General features: G+C 43.3%; 1 protein-coding gene across 1 annotated transcript in view; it reads left to right on the top strand.

Moving 5' to 3' along the window:
* The window catches only part of LOC105357438 (small G protein signaling modulator 3), a 76,983-nt gene that overhangs the window by 30,359 nt on the left and 31,355 nt on the right, over nucleotides 1-15,269 (top strand). The window lies entirely within an intron of this gene.

Genomic DNA, 15,269 nt, shown 5'->3' with positions numbered 1-15,269 from the left:
TTGTTGTTTAGCTGAATTGATTGGCTGGCTTTGGTCAGCATCTTCCAACAAAGACCTTAACTCCACCAAGAACTTTTGGTTCCAGCCTAAACAAGAGATGTACTGTAAAAAATCTGAATGCTGCCTGGAAGACTGTGGTTAAACAACAGAAGAAGAAAAAAACCATGAATGAAAGGCTTGTAATTGGAAAGATGACTTTATTTGTGACCGTTTTCTTTTCAATGAGATATTTCAGCAAAGTATGCTCTTAAGAAAGCTGAAATGTATCAAAAATTTTCAGATTTCAGGTTTAGAAATATGGTAGAGAAAAACAACTTTACTCACTGAAAAGAGTGCTTTAAAAAAGTTTCACTCTGCAGTTTGGAAAGTTTTTAAACAAAGCCAATAAAACCATAAATGGAAGTTAATCCGTGTATTTTTAACATGTCAAATTTCCTGAAGATCTCCTACGATAAAACTCGTACTCCACGCCTGTAGAGATGTACCAGTTTCTGCGTAGAGAGGACCCCGGGCATTCCCAGGCCAACCAAAAGACATAGTCTGTCCAGCGTGTCATGGGTCTTCCCTGGGGCCCAGTGGAACATGCCCTCAAAACATCCTCAGGGAGGCGTCCAGGAGGCATCCGGACCAGATGCCCAAGCCACCTGAACTGACTGGCTCCTCTCAATGTGGAGACACAGCGGTTCTATTCCGAGCTCTCTCCAGATAACTGAGCTTCTCACCTAATCTCTAAGGATCGCCCAGCAACCCTACAGAGGAAGCTCATTTCAGCCGCTTGTATTCAGGACCTTGTTCTTTCTGTCATGACCAAGAACTCATGACCATATGTGAGAAATGGAAAGAAGATGAACCGGTAAATTGAGAGCTTTGCTTTCTGGCTAAGCTCTCTCTTCACCACAACGGACCGATACAGCGACTGCATAACAGCGCTCCAACTCAAGTGTCAATCTCACGCTCCAATCTCCCCTCACTCATAAACAAGACCCCAAGATATTCAAACTCCTCCACCTGGGGCAGGAACACTCCACCTACAGAGAGAAACTACCTTTCTCCGGTCGAGAACCATGGCCTCAGATTTAGTGTTGCTAACTCTCACCCCAGCCGCTTCACACTCAGCCACAAACCACCCCAATGCAACCTGGAGGCCCTGGCTCGATGAAGCCAACAGGACAAAAATCGTCTGCAGAACACAAACAAATCAAAAACCTTCCATAGTAAAACGTTTTAATGGCACGACTGTGAATGGTGTATCAGTATCTGCTTAGAGAGTAAAATGTCAAACAATGTCTGCTAACAGCATTAATCAAATTAAACCCAGCAGCACTAAAGACAGCAGCAACACCCCTCCCCCTCCCATCTGTGGCCTAAACCCTTGCTGGACCGCACACTAACCCCTCGACCCTCCCTCTCTAAAGCCTGACAGCTTTCCATGTCTGTACAGTCAGCCCCACTGTTGACTTTCAATGCTGACATCCTTAACTTTTGCAACTGTTCTTGGTGCAGAACGCCTGGTAAATGCTGCGGCCATTCCAGTTTTTGATTTTATTATCTGAAACATCTGAACTGTAATCGACCGACCAATTTATACAGTAGACCCTGGTCTGTAAGGGACCGTTTAAAGCAGGCAGTCCCAAATCCAGGCCTCGAGGGCAGGTCTTCTGCTAGTTTTCCAGAAACCCTGTCTTATCTGGTGTAGATTACCTGGACCAGGTGTGTTTAGCCAATAACCAATAACGAGTTTTACTGGCAGGTTGGTTGGAAAACATGTCGGATGATGGCCCTCGAGGCCTGGATTTGGGCACCTATGGTTTGAAGAGACAAGAACACAAAGAGTTTTTTATTTGACATTTGATTAAAATGGTCATTAAATGAATCCACCAGAGTTGTGAGCTAGCGATGTGAGGAAAATGGGAGGCAAGTGTTGGAAGTGTTGGAACTATTGGAAGGGGGCTTTTCATCAATGCGCATCAATGCTTCAATGAGGGGAGGGACTGAAAATAATGTCTGAAGCTTCACTGGCTTGCCGTACCTCGTGACTGATTTTGGAAGTGGTTCTTAGGTTTGCTGTTAGTTTGGCAGCAAAACGAATCCTTCAGGCTCCATTCTCCAGTCAGGCTTGATGGAGAGCTGCTGTCAGGGAGAGTTTGGATATAGAGATGGAAATCGTTTAGAGAGAGTTTGACAATTTAGGAAAAGCTGTTTTTCATAAAAAACAACGATCTGTCCCAGAAACAATAATAATACCTTAATGTTACAAAAACGCAATCATTGACCATACCCAAACCAGCCTCACCTCACGGTAAATGAAAATTTTCCATACTGCCAAGAAACACAGTTGTGTTTATAAGTTTACCTACCCTAGAAGAAGTTAGGATTGCTTGGTAATTTTTCATGGAATATGAATGCTAACACAAAAGTCTTTCTTTCCCATTTATAGTTAGTAGTTTGATGAAGCCATGTATTGTCAAAAAGTTCAGTTAACTCTTTTTAAATGATAAATAATGACATCAGAAACATCCCAGATGGAGGGAAACTGTCCCTCTTCAGCTCGGAGGCTGCACATGGGGCGCCCTGGGACATTTCAACACGAAAAAGATCCAAAACACAAGGCCAAGTCCGCCTGTCATTAGTTCCAACAGAATAAGGTAAAGATTCTGGAGCGGACGTCTCAGTCTCCTGACCTCAATATTATTGAGCCACTTTGGTGAGATCTCAAACGGGCAATTCAAGTAAGACAGCCCAAGAATTTAAAAGATCTTGAAGTTTTCTGCCAAGAACAATGGGCAGCTTTACCATTAGAGCATATATAGAACCTCATTTACAACGACTTCAAGACACTTCAAGCTGTTATTGATGCAAAAGGAGGTTCAGATTAGGATCTGGGTAATGTCAACTTTGAACAGGGACATTTGGGAAGTTTCTGTCGATATTTGTGTCTAAAAAGGGTAAACAGAATTTTGTGACAGTAAATGGCTTCACCCAACTATGAGTGTATGTTACATGAAATGTTAGTTTTGGAACTAAACGCTTGATGTGTGATTATTTCCCAGTACACGTTCACCAGAGCTGACATACTACTGATTCTTTTTCGCCTTTTTTCTGGACATCATCATCTGCCAATGATGATGCACTCCTTAGGCCACGGCCTGCCTCATTACTCAAATGTCCATCACCTGGTATGCCTAAGTCCAATTGGCATTGAGGTTTATACAGCTTTCCCAGTCATCTTTTGATCTTTTTTTCAAAGCGTTTCCTGTTGTCTCTTGATTATGGTTATGAAGTTTTTACCCAAATTAAAAAACCTGCGTCGTTGTCTAGGACATAATTTCTGCAGAGCGGCAGGAGTTCACAAAAAATTCACCTCTAGATTGTGGGCGGGACTGTTGTTACGGAGCAACCCCTTCCCTGTTTACCCATTTACAAGCTTATATCCCCTTACTACCCCAGCCTTTACTGGTGCAACAAGAATGGTGAGCCATATCAGAGCTATCCAGCCAAACAGTTCGGATCCAGATTCCAGCTCAGACGAGGAAAACTAAGACGTTCATGGGTCTATTTATCTAAAAGTGGATGCATCAGATTACATCGGAGCAGGGAGCTTGTCTTTATGTTCCTTTCTATATTTTAAAGTAATTTACAAAAAAATCTTACATGAATGTTTGGGAAAGATGTTACAGTGACTAAACCTAAAATATTTATTTTGACTGAGTCAAGGTTCTATTCAATTAAAACATAAAAAAAATCTAATAATATATAAAGCAAAGTATTATGTCCACAAAAGTAGTTGGTTAAAAAGCAGACTTAAAAACATTTTTTCCCTGCAGACACATTAAAAATGACTAATCTGAAATGATCAAAAACAATTAGACTATTAACCTAGTGTGTGTGTGTGTATGAATTTGATAGTATGTGTATAAGAGTATAGGAGAATGGGGCGACAAACTATGAATGAAGTCTCATGTGACCTTTCATAGTGGTCCGGTGACCTTACGCCACAGTTGTTTGTAAAGTGTGAGTACTGACTCCTTACTGTCTGTGTGCATAAACTGCACTGTGCATATGATATGCAAGTGCCCCTAGGACGTCTGTAGGATGTCCACACAAACTACACTCAGATTGTCTGATTTCCTCATTTCTGACAATCAGGCTCGCACTCCAACGTGCACTTATCACATGAACAGCACAGACAGGCCTACTTGCGCTGTGTGCAGAATTTGGGAGCTTAAAAACAATGAAAACATCTGTATGACGTGCCAGCGTCTCACCTACTTCACACTTACCTACCTGACATGTTGTATAAGTGTTCACCACCACCCGTTTCCCTCAGGATGCCTGTAAACATTTGTGAATGAACATTATTTTCTTTTTATGGGCTCACCAAGTAGTCTATAAGCTTGATTTTATGTATCCTTGTGTGCCCTGTACAGGGACTAAGTTATAAGTTATAAGTGAACACAAGTGAACGCAATAATAACAAATGCCACTTTGATACATTACCAAATGAACAATGAAGCTAAATTTAAGATGGATGGATGGATTCATACTTAACTTTTCATTTTTAGCAGTGTAAATTGTCCTCTGAACATTAGTCGGCAACTTTTGTGTTATTGTTGTGAAACAAGTTGTGATGGGATATTTATGTCATCACTGAGACAAATCTTTGGGTTTCTGCAGCTTCATGTGAAAGAAAAAAAAAGCATTATGTTGTGTTTATGCTTGTATGTCAAGAGCAATCTGTCATCAAGAGCAATCTGCCTGATAATCTAAGGTATTTGTTGTTTTGGGGTTTTACCTCAAACAGATTAGGACTTTCCAAAGGAAAGATGTGCCAGCATGAAAGATCATTCTTGAACAGACTGGAAGCTGCCATGGCAGCCAAATCCTTAACCAAATACCAGGTTAAGACCTAAGTACTTCAGTCTTTCATGTTTAATTTATTGAAATCATTTTGCAAAGGAAAACTGTAGTGTTTAGTTTTTCTTTGTTGTGGAAAATCTGTGTTTGCAGTCTAAAGACTGTGCTGAGCCTGGTACTAAATAAGGGGGAAAACCTAAAAATAGTTGTTTTTTATCAAAAAATGTATATTCTTTATTTACCACCACATAAAGTCATACTGTTTATTTTTGAGAGCAAGTAGGTTGGAAGTAGGAAAATAGTCTGTTGCAGGTGAGACAAAAGCAGTACCAGCTCTTTATTTCACTAACCGCAAATACACAAAATACATTTACAGTAACAGTAATGACTGTGCAAAGTAAGCTATTGTCACAGCCTTAAATGGGGTTAGTTAAAAAGTCCCTTTGGTTTTGAGGCCAGTGTAAGGAGCTAACTGGAAGACTTGCTAATATTTCATCCAATGTTGGATGTTTCACATTTTCTACTCCTGTTGTTTGGGGATTCCCGAAAGCACAATGTAAAGGGGTTTGTGTTAAAGTGTCAGACTTTGGGTTCAGCAGCTTTCACTGTCACCACGGACAGATGGAAGCATAAAGAAAAGTTTAGAGCTCATTAAAGTGAGAGCCCTTCCCATGAATAAAGAACACAGCTTTGTTTGTCTTGAGTTTCTCCTCTGGACCTCCCTGTGGGGTTTCCCATCCTCTCGCCGTCCTCTGCCTTCACTTCTTGTGTTTTCTTATGTTTTAACTCAAGTAGAACACACCTTGACATTTACATCAACTAATGTCATGTCTACTCTGATACATCTCCCTGGATTTGGCTGGAATTGGCAGAAATGATGATTATTTCCACCAAAGTGATCTTTCACACCAAGGAGTTCAGCCCCTTTGTCTTTATTACTTTTCCTTTACTAATCCTCCAGATGTTCTCTATAGGTAAATGCTCAGCATTCCCTCTCTCGGAGGAAAACATGTTGTTGTAAAACTTCAGTTATCATCCTGCTAAAGACTTCCATGAAACAGACATCTGAAGCAGAGGTTTCCCTAAAGTCTTTGGAAAACCTTTCAGGATTCACAGTTCCTTCAAAAAGATTCATGCAGTTGCCAACACTATATGCACTCATGCCCCCTCCCCTAATAATCTGAGACGTTGCTGTGATCTGAATGCTTAGAGTATGTTGGAAGGTCTTCTGGACCATGCTCAAATATGGCTTCTTTTCTGATGATGGAGCTTCTGCAGATAAGAAGGGGTCAGTTTATCCGCCAAGGTTTCTGGAGGTTTTGTGAATCCTTCAGTTATGTCACAGATGTAAGTGTGCTGATGAGTGATGGAGAGCCATCTGAGGGCCAGACAACCACGGGCATCCAATAAAGGTCTTCCTCGTATCTTAATGTTAGTCTCAAGGTTAGAGATGTGCAGGTTATTTTTTCAAGAAATGGAGTCTCATTATTCCACACAGTGGGCTCAGACAGCACCATATTTCTGATTTTAACCTAACTCCTGTTCTTTGCTGAGCCTTCTTTGTGGTAATGTGACTATGTGGACTTATTGTGCATCGACTCAACAGTATGTCATCTTTCCGTTAGGTACCACTCTGGTTTTTAGTTCTTGCTATGAAGACATGTTGTTTTTCTGTTTCTCTAAAGGATTGCAATCCATCCATCTTCTGAACCCATTGAATCCCTTTCAGGGTCATGAGCTTGCTGGAGTTTGTCCCAGATACTGTGGGCTGTAGGCAGGTACACCCTGGACAGGTCGCCAGTCTGTCTCAAGGACCAAGTGCCTTCTCACTTTGAGGCCAAAGCACTATTCACTACACCGCTGTGCAGCCCACGCAATATCTGAAATTGAAGGTTTTTTTCCCATGGCTGTTTTTTGTCTGCTGCCATCCAGGTTGTGAAATTTGATTCCAGGTTGTTTGACTCAAGACCACCTGAGGGGATCTTAAACCTGTCTGAAGAAATGAAAATTCCATGAAAGAACTGACCTGCTTCTGTGCCTTTAAGACGTTGTCCTCCATTATCCAGACACTGTAGGACCTTCTGTGAAGGCAATTGTTTTCATTCAGGTCAGATATTTTTGTTCACTGTGCCGTGTCACAGTGATGAAGGTCGTGGGTTCTGCTGTCACACTGCAGGTACAGACATGTGTCCTGGCTGCCACCTCTACTTACAGTTTTCCTCCCTTCAGGTAGCTTGCTGCTCAGATTAGGTAAGAGTGTAAGGTTTCCCTTTGCCTGTTTTTCTTCCCTAGAGACACTCTCCTTGCTCATTACTTTCCCCCTCTCTGTAAATGATCAGCACTTCAAAGCTGGCATTGAGCAGCGTCAGGGAGCCCCCACCTTGCCAGAACTGCTGAGGCCAGCCTTACATCAGTTTATTCGATGTCAGCTACAGGTGTGCTGCTATGGCAACTCCCCGAGGACGGCAGACGCTTCAAACGCACCAAAACTCAACCTTCAAAAGGCTGCGTGTCATCAACATTAACTCCTGCACATTGAGGAATCAGCAGAGTGCCCTGTCACCCGAAACTGACTTTGACAGAAGAGAGGGGGCGGGGAGACAAACTCTGTCATTGATAGCTTCTCATTATATCCCTGAGTCACAGAGAAGGCCCGGGGCTGAGCTCACTCACTGCAGCTGTGTGTCAGTGATTTCATCCAGGTTGTCTTTTCATAGCTGCACATTACTGAACTTCTCTGTTTGAACTTTGCATTTCCTGCAAAAGTGCTTGCAATGACGTTTGCAGCGGAAGCTGCTCTCTCCTTTCATTCATTCATTTTCTTAACCGCTTTTTCCCTTTTGGGGTCACGGGGCTGCTGGAGCCTATCCCGGCCACTTGTGGGCGAAGGCAGGGGACAACCTGGACAGGTAGCCAGTCTGTCGCAGGGTAGAATGTCCGCAATCACACACCCATTCACTCTCACACTCACACCTAGGGACAATTTAGAGTTGCCAATTAACCTATGAAGCATGTTTTTGGACGGTGGGAGGAAGCCGGAGACCCCGGAGAGAACCCACGCATGCACGGGGGGAACATGCAAACTCCACACAGAAAGGCCCCCTGTCGATGTAGTTTTTCACATCCCCCAGCCGGGACTTGAACCGGAGGCCTTCTTGCTGTGAGGCAAGAGCGCTAACCACTGCGCCACCGTGCAGCCCCTGCTCTCTCCTTTGTTGTGTAAAAATAAACGTAAAATGTACATTCTTGTGTACATGTTATGTGGTTTATAGTTCTTTAGCAGCGGATGGAGCTGCACAGCTTCAGGACACCATGTCTATCCCAGACCATCTTCCAGCAGGCTGAGACGCTTTTGTCTGCAGACGATGCTGAGGCAGACCGATGATGTTTTTCTGTGTCGTCATCATTGTCTCTGTCAGAGAACTAAAGCGAGGGAGTGAGTATGATGTCATCCACAGAAAATGGTTTACTTCTAACCATTGTTGGCAGTAAAGAGTGGTTAGCGCTCTTGCCTCACAGCAAGAAGGCCCCGGTTCAAGTCCCTGCTGGGGGACCAGAAACAGAAACTAAGTTTGCATGTTTTGGTTTTCTCAAACATGCCGGAGTGGCCTTCCGGGGCAGCCGTGGTGCAGCGTTAGGCGGTCAACCCATGATCGTAAGATTGCAGGTTTGTTTCTCGCCTTGCACGTCCATGTGTCGAAGTGTCCTTGGGCAGGACACTGAACCCCACCTTGCCTCTGGTGGTAGGGTGACGCCAGTGTTTGGCAGCAGAGTGTGAATGTGTGTGTGCATGGGTGAATGGGACTGTGACTGTAAAGCGCTTTGGGCCTTCGTAAGAAGGTAGAAAGCGCTATATAAGTATACGCCATTTGTTGGAAGGTCACTCCCCTACCATTTGTAAGCAGGCCCTGGAGAATATGTCAATCAAACGTTTCAAATGTTGGATGAGAAGCCACGTACTTTTTTGAGGCATCTGATTGGTCAGTTTCTAACTTCAATAATTGTAATATAAAAAACTATAAAAAGAAAAAAAAGAGTATTAACAACATCTTTAAAAAATACCAGATCAAGAATGGTTCTTCTGACCAAATGACAGCAATAGCTGTTTATTTCTCTGTAGAAGTCTGGGGGATTTTGGCTTCTAAGGACCAGCAGGAACTTCCTATTTGGAGCGCCAGGGTGGCAGGGTTACCCAGTTTTCTGATATAGTCCATGTCCTCAACCTTAAGGTTCCTCTTTACAGTCAATAGTCGTCATCTGCCAGTTTAGCAAGTCTGTAATGAATGAAGTGATACTAAACTAAATGTAGAAATGTAAGAAAAGCTTCTGTTGGCTTTCAGAATGATTGCTTCTGTTATCAATAAGTCAGTAGTGATCATAACAAAGCTGACTTTATGTAAGCATTTTTATAATAACAGAACAATAAAACTATATTTTTCTCAATCTTTTTTTGTATTTGACAGTTCCGGACGGAAAACAGACTCAATCAATTCTTTTCCAATTTGACAAACATTTTTAGTGAATATTCTTTTATTTTTATTTTTTTATTCCCAAACCAATTTTGTTTGGTTTGAAAACACTGTTTTTTATGTTTTGACGTACAAACATTAAATTTTAAATGAACATGGGTAAAAAAAAAAAAAAAAAGTGAATGTCTTGCATCAAAATTCAAGAGCAGATTTTTTTTTTTTTGCCCGAAAAGGTTATGTGAAATCGCTTCAAAGGAAACTTGATTCATGTATTTGATAAATCTACATTTCCTTTTGTGGAGCACACTAAATTGAATTGTTTCATGGGTTTTGAACCCCAAAACCGCACCTGGTGACTAAATGTATGGAGCACTGAAGCAGCAACTAGTGAAGGTTGTTTTATTCTCACAGCTTTGATAAGGTTATGTTCTGTTTGATTTCATTGATGAGTCAACAGGTACGGTTGCCTAGTTTAAGCCTGTTTATTTATGAATTGGATTGTCCAAGTCTCCTACACCAGAATGTGGGCAGAGCTTCACAACAGCCCAGGAGCGCATGCGCATTGGCACAAGCTCAGGTGCTGGAGAAGAGAAGATGGCACATTGCTGCATTCCCCGCACACATTTTAAGTGCGTCAAAGGCTGGATTTTGTTGTTGGACGCACTTATTTAAAATAATTTCCCACATGTGTTCTCGATATTTGTCTTCTCTATCTGACCGAGTTTGAAGGCTTGCTGTCCCGCATTGCCCGTGAGGTTAAAAATAAACACAAATAAAATCAGGGGACCTTTATGATTGATTTGTTTCAAAAAATATGAATCTCATAAAGTTCAGGAGGCCCGAGCATGCTGGCCCTCCGTCCCGCAGCGGTTCTCTGTCTGGCTGCCAGCTCGTCTGCTGGGAGCCGGCATAGTAATGGCTAGGGATGGGAATAGAAGCCCCATGAAGCTTCCCTTGGGGTTCATGTAATTGTGCTGGAAAAATGAACCACCCAGTCAGGGCTTTAAAACCACACAGAACAGCGGCATTTGGTGGCGAACTGGACGTATATTATATGCTTTAACTAAGCTCCTTGCAACATTTCAATGTGGAAATGGAAACGTAAAAAGAAAAAAAATGTTGTTAATGGTGATGGAAAAAACTCGTAAAACAACACAAGGAGTTACGTTTTCTGTGAGGAGTGCTTGACGCTGCAAAACACACATACATGAAGAAAATAAACAAGGCAGAAAAAAAATGTAATTTGCTGGTCTTGAACCCAGGATTTCTGGATACAAATACCAGGAGTTTTCCGCCAAGCGGAAAAAACATTATATATTTGTAGAAGTATTTTCTTTATGAATAACATTCATAGTGTACTATCTTATTAGGAGAAACCGAGTTGAAATGATCCTAGGCCACAGTACGTTTTTTACCAGGAACTATGGTAAAGTGCAATGAACTGACGCTGATATGAAACAATAAAACTGTTCGTGAAACATTCAGGATTCATTTGTATAATTTATAGAGAATAGCGCGCCCAACTGTTCAAACACTAGTGACATCTGAACCGTGGTTCGACCAAACGATGCATTTGGTGCTTCATACGTCATCAACCACGTGATCTGTGCTAATTGACACACACCCCGAAACATTGTGTTGAACCACTCTGCTTCATGAAGGTGAGACAAGCGCTGAAGCGTCTGTGTCAAACGGGCCATCCCTAGTAATGGGGATCGCTTCAGCACTGGACAGACTGGGACAGACAGAGAACCGTCTGGGACAGACTGTCCAGGCTGTACCTGCCTTCGCCCAGCAGTAGCCATGACGGCTATCACTGAAATCGCGCTGCTGCTAGACCTTTGCGCCGCCCGCACCCATCGCTCAAATGGCGCTGCAGGACCTCGGATTGCGTCTGTACCATCAACTTAACAATAAAATTGGTCGCCTCCTCCACGAGAATCAGGTTTGCACCTTGACAGTAACTCGTAATCCTAAACTTGACCTTTTATCTGGGTCCGTGCGGCTAAGTAAATAGTTCAGAACTGGCCGCACGTAGTTGGAAATTACTTGGGATTGGTCACTTTCTTTCTGTATATCTATATTTAATTTGCTGTGCAAGGTAATTCAACAAACTGCATGTGCTAGCATCAAATCAGTTCTGAGCCACAGCCAGTGCTGCTTCTGGTGCAATGTAGCCTAAATTACAATGTAATTCAAAGCATATTTCATGTTCTTATCAAAGTTCTTTTTTGTGTGTAATTTTGGTGAACAGCAGGGTCTGGCACACACATTTGTTCTGTCAGTCTGCACATTGTTCAAAAAGTGTCAATTTGGAACCAGGAAAATGTCACTTTTCACCGTTTCTTTATCGCTAAAGATTCAAGATTCATTTATTTGTCCTTGTCATTAAAGCATGAACGAAATTGTGTTTGGAGCATCGACAATCACCCTTATTATTTCAAAGTGGGGAAAAACTCAGATTCACCAAAAAAAAACAAAAAAAAAACAAAGTCCAACAGCTGTACAAAAAACCCCCACAGAAATTACTAAACAAAAATTAATCATTCAGTGTACACAGGCGTTAAGTCAATAGCAGCTTGATGTTAATGTGCACCAATGCAAAGTCCAGTTCAGTTAAGGTGGGTACGGTTATTGTGGAGAAGGTGTGGGGTAATGCAATTCAGTTCACAGTGTACTCAGATGAGAAGAAGATTGGGGGGGGGGGGGGGGGGGACAGTAGGTGGGCAGAACTGCTCAGCAGCCGCACAGCCTGTGGATAAAGGCTGTCACTCAGTCTGGTTGTTCTGGCCTGGATGGACCGGTACCTCCTTCCTGAGGGCAGCAGATGGAGGAGATGGGGGGGCTTGATGGTGCTGGTCATGCAGGATGTCGTGGACTCTCTTTAGACATCACAACCACACTAAAATCCAGATGTCAGAACACTGCTGATGGCACAGTCGCTGAAGTTCACCATCAGCTGCCTGGAGGTTTAAGCCGTGTTTAGCTTCCTCAGGTAGTCCAGGCGTTGTTGGGCCTTGCCCACCACTGAGGCGGTGTGTGGACCCCAGGATAGGTCTTCAGTCAGAGTGACCCCCAGAAATTTAAAACTGGTCCCCCTCTCAACCTGATGGTTCTTACTGCATCTATGGAAGTCAACAATAGTTTCCTTGGTCTTTTTGATGTTTGGAATCAAGTTGTTATTGTTGCACCATGACACCAAGTGCTGCACTTCTGCCCTGTAGTCTGTTTCATTATTGTCATTGGTAAGTCCAAGAACTGTGGTGTCGTCAGCAAATATGACAATGAGGTTGGATGAACATGGACAGAGTAGAACATTGGTCTCAGCACACACCCATGGGGGGCCCCTGTATGGATTAAAACAGTGGATGATGTGTACTTTCCCATTCTAACACTCTGTTTGCAGTTACTTAAAAAATCTGTAGTCCAGTTGCACAGTGTGGTGTTAAGTCCAAGATGGTGTAGCTTGGCCCGAAGATTGAACGGCCAAATGACATTAAAGGCCAAACTGTAGTCCACAAAAAGAAGCCGTGCATAGGTGTTCTTATGCTCCAGGTGCTCCAGTAACCTATGGAGCACAACGGGGTTGGAATCCTCAGTTGACCTGTTCTTCTTGCAAGCAAATTTATATGTGTCACATGGTGGTGGTATTGCTGCTTTGATGTGTTTGATGACTAGTTTTTCTAGGCATTTTGTGGGGATGGAATTGAGTGGAAGTTAGTATGTAGTCATTCAGACATGTGACCTTAGATTGGTTAGGAATAAGGACTATGGTAGCAGATTTGAAACTGATTTGAAAAGAGAAACTTTTGGGAATAGAGACCATCAGTCGGGGTCATTTGTGTCCCCAGGGGGAGGGGGGCTTGTGTCAAGCTCTTCACTCATACAAGACACAGCTTCCAGAAAGGGGGGCACCATTGGGCACCAATGGCCACGCACATGTAGAGGAGATTTTGGAAACGGAGGCTTCAGGTAGACATGAAATATGGCTTTTAAAGACATTTAGGTTGTGCGGTTTTGGTTAAAAACATCATCATCATAATTAAAACACCACTGGGAATGTTTTTATTAAAAACAAATGTTCATAGGGGGACTTTAAGTTCTGAAGATATTCTCTGGAAAAGACCAGCATGACCTTCCACGGATGAACCCCCTTCAGCCTTTTCTGACCCGTGTTATGGAGTTAACAGGTCTGCGATGTGTGACCAGCCTCTGCAGGGCCTGTCAACACACAACACAAGAGAGAAATGAAAGTTTTGCTGTGCAACACCTCCGATTGCCTCACGAGCTCCACCTCCTTCCAGGTTGTAAACATGTTGTTCTTGCATTTGAAACTGCTAGTCCCACATAGAGTCGTGCAACCAGCTGATCAGAGCGATACCTGATAATAGAACATTTGTTTGGGTAACTCTGATTAGGCTAAAATATTCTTGCTTAACCTGGAGCTAAATTTGCACATTTAACTAAACCACTTTCAAAAATATTTTTAGGATGAACTTGTGGGGCTTTTCAGGACCAGAATTTTTGTCTAAAGATTTGTCACCTTTGTGTCTGATTATTAAACAGCTACGTCTTATCTGATGGAGACAAGCTAACGTGAACTGTGAAGAAGAGGAGATGTTTCTCTTCACTGTCTGTCTGTCAGTGTGACAGCTTACCCTGGAGGGGGGGGTAAATGCCTGTGTGAGGCTCAGCTTCAGCAATAAATCACTCCTACATAGTCACAGAGCTATTCAGGCCTTCTCATTACAGGCTTGAGTCACAGTGGAGCTGATGTTAACCGTCATTCTCCAAAACCTCATTTTTTTGAAGTTTCTCACTTCCTCTATCTGGGGTTTATGGACAAAGTCGACCGTGTGGTGGATCTGCTCACTCTGTGACTATCTTCAGGTTCATCAGTGGGGTCTCCCATCAATCCAGGAAAGAAACAACATATTAGTGCTGGCTTGTAGGGACTGCTGCTGTGCTACAGCGGTCCCCAGAGTCAAGCTATGTATGGGGGCGGAGTCATCTGCAGTGAACGACTTAAATTATTCATCCTCTTGGTTTATTTTAAGTCAGGGTTTATCCCACCAGTCTTTGGGTGGTTACCAGGAGACGCGCAGTGACATGCCAGTGTTTTGAAGTTGGCTGGGAAGGGAACCCCTCCTTCACTGATGACGGGGATGGAGCTGGGAGGAGGGGGAAAGGTGGAGAGAGGAAGTTAGAAGCACAGGGACAGGGCCACAGGCGATGGCAGGGGAAGGGTGTGTCTGGGAAACTGAGATGTCTAAACTTAAAAAGAAAAACCTGCCCAGGATTCTACCGAAAACAGAAAATTTTTCCAGAGCTCTTCATCATGATCACACTCGTGTAAACCTCTGATGCAGTAGTAAGAAAGCTTATTTTATACTATTTTGTTTCATATTTATAATTGATTCTACATTTTTAGATTTTGTTCTACAAGCATAATGACACCATTATATTACAACTTTACAAAACCTGCTGAATTTAACTTGTTTTCTCTGTTTCAATAAAAAGCAAGAAAGAATAACAGTTAAAGGGAATGACCGGAGAAAGGTAGTTTTCCATCTCTCAGTGGGTGGAGTGTCCTTGCCCCAGGTGGAGGAGTTTAAATACCTTGGGGTCTTGTTCACGAGTGAGGGAAGATCGGAGCGTGAGATTGACAGGCGGATCGGAGCGGCGTCCGTAGCTCGGAGTAGAACCGCTTCTCCTCCACATCGAAAGGAGCCAGCTGAGGTGGCTCGGGCATCTAGTCCGGATGCCCCCTGGACGCCTCCCTGGAGAGGTGTTCCAGGCATGTCCCACTGGGTGGAGGCCCCGGGGAAGACCCAGGACACGCTGGAGAGACTACGTCTCTCGGCTGGCCTGGGAACGCCTTGGGGTCCCCCCAGAGGAGCTGGAGGAAGTGGCTGGGGCGAGGGAAGTCTGGGCATCTCTGCTCAG

This window comes from Oryzias latipes, chromosome 6 (genome assembly GCF_002234675.1).
Source record: "Oryzias latipes chromosome 6, ASM223467v1".
Lineage (NCBI taxonomy): Eukaryota > Metazoa > Chordata > Actinopteri > Beloniformes > Adrianichthyidae > Oryzias > Oryzias latipes.
Note: the sequence above shows the minus strand (reverse complement) of the source record. Positions and strands in the feature narration are given on the sequence as shown.